Source organism: Ptiloglossa arizonensis, unplaced genomic scaffold, assembly GCF_051014685.1.
Source record: "Ptiloglossa arizonensis isolate GNS036 unplaced genomic scaffold, iyPtiAriz1_principal scaffold0023, whole genome shotgun sequence".
Taxonomy (NCBI): Eukaryota; Metazoa; Arthropoda; class Insecta; order Hymenoptera; family Colletidae; genus Ptiloglossa; species Ptiloglossa arizonensis.
In genome coordinates this window covers 2,470,795-2,478,294 of record NW_027478393.1, presented here as the reverse complement: position 1 = coordinate 2,478,294, position 7,500 = coordinate 2,470,795, and positions in this window count along the sequence as shown.

Here is a 7,500-nt window from a genome sequence, read left to right as displayed (position 1 = left end):
GAATAGGAGTCAGATCGAGAGTGAGCGAGAGAGGGGAAGAATAAGTAGAATCGAAGTCGACGCGTGTTAGTAGTATTCCTTTAGTATGTTTTACTGGAAAAGCAACGGACGGACGTTAAAATTTCAACCGGTTAAACGTCTAGCGAGCGTTTCGCATCGAATTTCAGTTAGAGAGACACTTTGGCGAGGTGCTTGAAAATCTCTCCTTGTCACCGAGAAAACAGCAGGCTTCCTTTTCTTCGGTTCAACGCGAAGAACTCTCTCAATCGACAGAACCATGTAAGCGTCACCGATGGGATTTTGCGTCGGGCGACGCCGTACGTGTGGGAATGCGGTGAAAAGAAAAGAATCTGCGTGAGAGATAGGGAGAAAATGCTCGTCGAGCGCGTTACTGAGGGAAGGAATAAGACCTCTCGTTCGCGCCCCGACGTCGTTTCCCCACTCCTCGCTCGTTCTTCTTTTACACCCGTCCACGTCGGCGTATATCCCCGCCTACCCTGGTACGCGAGCGAACAACGATTGAAGAGAGAGGATCATCATCGCGTATGCAACTGCAGAACACGTCGAGTTGGGACGAAAAGATTGTGGCGCCTTGCTCTCTTTGATTCGGCGTCGTTGCCTTTCGCTGTTAAAGAAAAACACGTTTGTTTGACGACCTCAGAGTAGGCGAGATTACCCGCTGAATTTAAGCATATTACTAAGCGGAGGAAAAGAAACTAACAAGGATTTCCTTAGTAGCGGCGAGCGAACAGGAATGAGCCCAGCACTGAATCCCCGCGGTATTGCCGCAGGGAAATGTAGTGTTCAGGAGGATCCGCTTATCCCGTGACGTCGAACTGAGTCCAAGTCCAACTTGAATAGGGCCATTTACCCACAGAGGGTGCCAGGCCCGTAGCGACCAGTACGCGTTTCGGGAGGATCTCTCCTTAGAGTCGGGTTGCTTGAGAGTGCAACCCTAAGTGGGTGGTAAACTCCATCTAAGGCTAAATATGACCACGAGACCGATAGCGAACAAGTACCGTGAGGGAAAGTTGAAAAGAACTTTGAAGAGAGAGTTCAAGAGTACGTGAAACCGTTCAGGGGTAAACCTGAGAAACCCAAAAGATCGAACGGGGAGATTCATCGTCAACGAAGCTGGCCCCCGTTGGTGCGCGATAACCCGAATGGGCCTTCCTGGTCCCATGAAGGAATTCAAAAAAGCGCGGGTAAACGGCGGGAGTAACTATGACTCTCTTAAGGCAGGGACAGTGGCAGTGTACTGTGGTAGTGGGTACACTGAAGGGCACACTGTATGGGGAGCGGCGACCCCACCTTCCCGAGCTAAGAAAGCCCTCATAATAGGCTGTAGAGGCCGGCGACTTGTCTAAGTGGGATGATCGGTGGGGAGCTAACTTGTTAGCTCCCGCGGCTTGTAACCGGGAATTGCCAGTTTGGGTCGTTGACCAGTGGATGGTACGACCAGCGTGCTAGGCCTTCGGGTCTATACCCAGGGCGTCCAACGAGTGGAGCGGGCTCGCTCGTTGGGTAGCGTTCTGGGAAGAAGGGACGTGCGTCCGTCCTGGCGTTACGACGTCCAGGCGGGTGGGCTGGCAAGGACCGTTAGGTCTCCTTTGGAGACCGAGTGGCTGGAACCCACGTTGCCAGCTGATCATTTTCGCTGGGCAAGAACGGCCATCAGCCTCTACAGTAACCTGCACCGGTGCGCTTCGGCGTACTCCAGGCACTAGTTGTTCCCACTAGTGAGGCGCAACGCTCAGTGCTAAGCCGTTGGCTGGGCACGAGCGGTCGCCAAGGTATTAGGATTGTCCGTTCGGCGGCTTGAGGATGGCCTCAGCCGGAGAAAAGGTACTATGTGCCTATGGAGGAATGAAGCCTCAGAAGGGGTGAATTGAGAAGTATATTGGTAGCGAGTAAAATATAATAGTGCGTGGAGTTCCCTTTGGGATAATGGCTGGCGGCTGCTTTTAGCAGCCGTTTAGCTATATACAATGAACCCCGACGAAGTTCACAATGCGGATGAGGAGGATCGGCGGGGGTGGTCTCCTGACCGTCGACGGACATTAGGTGGCACTTGGTGACGAAATGGCAAAGTCCCCGGTACATGATTGGCTATGGTTTTGGATTTGGCGAACCCGGAATTATAATTTCAGTTATGAAATGTTTGATACGAATGGAGCCTCGGACACGGGGGCCCCCGGCCCTGGGGTCCCCGTGGCGGACTTGTCCGCTGCTGGTGGGAGGGCCAATGATGACGACGTATGCTATGACACGGAACATGAACTGATTAACGTGATGGATCTACCTCTCGATGGGCAGATTAAATGTAGAGCGTGTGTCTCTCATGAGAGATGGTTCCTACAGGAGAAAAGCTGGAGTGAACATATGACTAAGCAGCACCCACGAATAAAAGTGCTTTGGAGGTGTGCACGCTGTGGCAAATCGTTCCAAAAACTACACGGCTGCAGGTGCCACCTCCCAAAATGTGCCGGCGCCAGTCAAGAAAATCGACTGGGCGGCCATGTTTGCTCCTCCTGTGGGTTCTCTTGCAGCTCTCAGAGAGGGCTGTCGCAACATGAGAGACACGCGCACCCGGTGGTGCGAAACATGAAAAGGGTACAAGCAGCCAACCCTACCCGTCCAAACAATAGAGCCTCGGTTTGGACGGAAGCAGAAGTTCGGGAATTAGTCCGACTAGATGGAATCTATCGCTCGGATAGGTTCCCGAACGTTAAAATACACCAGCACCTGCCGGGTAAAACGTTGAGACAAATAAGTGATAAAAGGAGGCGACTGCCTGTCGAGAGCGTGGAAGCGGTTGTCGAGGAGGAGCCCGAGGAAACTGACTCGGACTCCTATGAATCGGCAACCGAGGAAATAGCACAAGAGGAGGCCCCTTTGGGAGGTGGTGAAGAGAACTGGCAAACCGCTCTCAAGGGGGCAATCATGGCCGACTCGCTCGATACGGATCACGAGTTCTTCGAAATAGAGCGGAGAATAATGGAGTCGGCCATAGGAGGTCAAATGGACCAATCTGAGGCCGAGAGTATCCTGGGCAGTTTCATTGAAATATTAAAAGACGGGGAAAGCGAACAGTCGGAAACCAGGCAGAAAGGACCGACAAACCAAAACCAGCAAAAGGAAAGCGATCGTACCCGTCGGAATAAGCATAAATTTTCTCGGTACCAAGAACTATACAATAAGTGCCCAGGCAAATTAGTAGATATGGCGGTCACGGGATGTGTTGTTGAGGCTGGGGGGCAGGCAGAGCTCCCTGATAGAGCTAGCATCAAGCAGCTCTATGAGGACCTGTGGGGGAAGGTGGGACCCACCACAGGCCTACCACAGCTCGGAAGGAGCCCGAGCCCACTTTCCTCGATGAAGGAAATGTGGAGACCCGTCACTATCGTCGAAGTGGTGGATAAGATGAAAAAGATCAAAGCTGGAGCCGCTCCGGGTGTCGACGGCATAAAGAAAAACCACCTCCGTAAGAATGGCGCCTTACACGTTATGGTTAAGCTCTTCAACCTGCTGATGCTGCAGGGAGCATTCCCGAATCAATGGCGAGCCAATCGGACCGCGCTTATTCCCAAACCAGGGAAGAGCGCGGCCGATGTGAGGAATTGGAGACCAATCACTATTGGCTCGCTGATAAATAGAATTTACTCGGGAATGTTGGATCGCAGGTTGAGGAGCAAGATTATGAACCACAAAAGGCAGAAAGGCTTCACCAAAGAGGATGGGTGTAAGCAAAACATAGCCATTTTGAACAAAGCGCTAATGCTTATGAAAGAAAAGCATGGCGGGGTGGTTACAGTCGTCGACATCTCGAAAGCGTTTGACACGATTCCCCACGAGGCGATAGGGGACGGGCTCAAGAGAAAGGGTGTCCCGGCAACCATCGTGAATTATATAAAGGGAACGTACGAGGGTTGCCATACTGCCATCAGAACTAGAGGTCGGGACATCCCAATAAAAATCAAGAGGGGAGTCAAACAGGGAGACCCCCTGTCACCCTTGGTCTTCAACACAATCCTGGACCCCATAATCGAAGACCTTGACGAGACAACGGAGGGAACCCGAATGGGGGACGAGAACATCTCCGTCTTAGCTTTCGCAGACGACCTGGTACTACTAGCCAAGAATAGGGATGAGGCATCCCAGCAGCTGGGGAAACTGACGAAGTACCTCAGGCGGCTGGGTATGTCCATCGATTGTAGCAAATGCCGGACTTTCCAGGTCGTCTGCAAGAATAAAACTTGGTTTGCCGAGGATCCTGGTTTGGAGATCCGGGGAACGCCCATTCCGTGGGCAGGACCTGGCGACCTTTTCCAGTACCTTGGCATCAGGTTTGGCCCCTGGAGGGGCCCAGAGCGCGCGCGGACAGAGAACATAGTAAACGCAGCCAAAAACATACAGAAGATGGGGCTTAAGCCCCATCAAAAGGTGAATTTAATAAAAACTCACCTCCTGCCCCGGTATATACACCAAATGGTGGCGAATCCGCCACCGATTACAACACTCAAAAACCTCGACCACGAAATTAAACAAGTTATAAAAGAGCTGCTTCACCTGCATCCGTCAACGACGGATGGGGTGTTGTATGCCGAAAAGCAGAACGGTGGTCTGGGTATCCAAAAGGTGGCGGATATCGTACGAATAGCAAAGCTAAGAAATAGCGTAAATATGCTTAATAACGATGATCCGGCTATCAAGGAAGCCTACAAGGGGCAGGAGCAAATAATAAAGGTTTACGCAAGTTCTCTGGGGTTGGCATGGCCCAATACCCATAATGAAATTGAGCGCGCGCGCCTGGGTCTCAAAAGGAGGCATTTAGAGAGATGGAGGGAACTCGTCTCCCAAGGCCAAGGCGTCCAAGAGTTCATGGGCGATAAAATTGGGAACGCCTGGCTATATAGGCCGCCGCTGCTTAAGCCGTCAAGGTATATCGACGCGCTTAAGCTGAGAACGAATACGTTCGGCACAAGGGTCGCCTTGATAAGGGCGAAAAGAGACATTGACCCTATGTGCCGAAGATGTAATATGAGTATAGAGACCCTGGGGCACGTTTTGGGTAATTGTGTGCACACTAAGGCAGCCCGCATAAGAAGACACGATGAAATAGTGGCCATGATAGAGCAAAAAGTGGCCAAAAGGCACGCGGTATTCCAAGAGCCTTCTGTGAACGTCATGGGAGATATGAAGAAGCCGGATTTGGTTATTAAAGACCAAGAAAGGCTCCTCGTAGTGGACGTAACAGTCCGCTACGAGGATAAAGACAATCTCAGAAGAGCTCATATGGACAAAGCAAATAAATATAAGGAAACCGCTGAATTTATAAAAGCAAAGCTAAATTGCCAGAACGCTGAAGTCCTACCCATAGTGGTAGGGTGTCGCGGAGCAATGCCTTACAAAACACACAAGAACCTGAAGCGTCTAGGGCTCAGCAATGAAGAAGCGGTGACGGTATCTATGATTGCCCTCCGTTCGTCGATTGAAATCGCGAACGCGTTTTTGGACTACGATCACATAAGGTGATCGTTTTAAATTATTTATTTATTATTTATTTATAATAAGGACGACGCTTGCGCCGATACTTGACGAAGCCAACAAGGCCAATCAAATATTTATTTATTTAAGACGAAGCTCACGCTGAAACTTGACGAGGCTCCTGAGGCCAATCAATTTACAAACATTAACGCAGCCAAAAGGCGAAGAAAGAGTAACGAGGCAGCTGCCAGCTGATAATAGAAATATTAGCCCGTTTCGGCCATTTACACCGAACGGTGCGAGTCCTTGCTACACCTTTTGGGTAGTAGGGCGCGGGGCGAGTTCTCTATGAGGGAACTCGGGGCGGCGCCTCCGCGCGGCATCCCTGGGCACACGCTTGTCGTGCGGCTAAGTACGCCTCCCGTAAGGGTCCCCGTTCCTAATTTTTTCAAGCACGTGGGCAGATCGCTTGGTAGTGGCAGCAGAAAAGGGTGCCCAGCAGAGCGGCGTTAATTATTTTCTTTTTTTTTTTTTTTTTTTTTTACTGTTAACTAGTTTTATATTGTTATCACCTCACGAGCAGGTATAGCTCGGAAGTCTACCTGTCCTAATGGACAAGGTACAGGTCTAGCCAAATGCCTCGTCATCTAATTAGTGACGCGCATGAATGGATTAACGAGATTCCCTCTGTCCCTATCTACTACAGCTCTCATGAACGAATGTTTGACGCAAGGCGTCTTTCCTCAAAAGTGGAAACAAGGCGTCATCAAAATCCTACTCAAATCAGAGGACAAGGACAAAACGAACCCAAGCTCTTACAGACCGATCTGCTTACTGCCAATACTAAGTAAAGTCTTGGAAAAACTGATAGCAAACAGACTCACCAATTTACTGCACAACCACCCGCTCACAGCAAACAGACAATTCGGCTTCAAGAAAGGCAAATCCACAGAAGATGCCTTGGTAACCATGCGCCACGTAGTCAACAGCTCCAACCACAAATACGTGGTTGGACTACTATTTGACATCTCGAGCGCCTTTGACAATGTATGGTGGCCAAGCATACTGTCAAATCTAAAACTCCGGGAATGCCCTAGGAATCTGTATCTATTGATAAAGGACTACCTCGCGCGAAGAACCGTTAAAATAACAAATAACTACACTTTTACTGAAAAGAAAGTCACCAAAGGATGCCCTCAGGGCTCCATACTCGGCCCAAACTTCTGGAACCTGATCTTTGACGAAATCATCAGCAATATCAATTGCCTCGGACACGAACCCATAGCCTACGCCGACGATCTACTGGTCCTGGTATCAGGAAACGCCAGAAAAACAATAGAAGAGAAAGCAAACAGTGTCACACAAGCCATCATCGAGTGGTGTAAAAAACACAAACTCCAGCTGTCACAAACAAAATCCGAAATGCTCCTCCTTAAAGGCTTCTTGGACATTAGACGACCACCAACAGTCAGGATAGAACAAAAATCCCTGAAAATGCCAGCGGTTGCAAAGTATCTGGGAGTCCACCTCGGAACGAGGCTGAACATAACACCTCACGTTTACCATATAACCGAGAAAAGTAAAAAAGTGTTCAACAAACTTGCACACGTGGCGAAGGCCCAGTGGGGACTAAACTACAAGTGCATGTTAACACTATACAAAGGAATTTTCGAACCAATAATCACATACGCCGCAGCGGGATGGAGCGATCGCATAAACACATGGCACATTAAGAAATTAAAACAGGCACAAAGGCAAGCCCTCTTACGAGCCACAAAATCATATAGAACCGTATCAACGGATGCCCTCACCCTACTCGCAGGAGTCACCCCAATAGAACTACTCCTCACCGAAAGGAAAGCGTTGTATCACCTCAGACACAACGAAGAATTTAAAATAGGACAACTCCACTTCACACCATTGGAAGGCGAACCGGATAAAGTAAGAATCAAGCAAATAAAGGCACAAATAAAAGCACAAACCATTGACACATGGCAGACAAATTGGAAACAC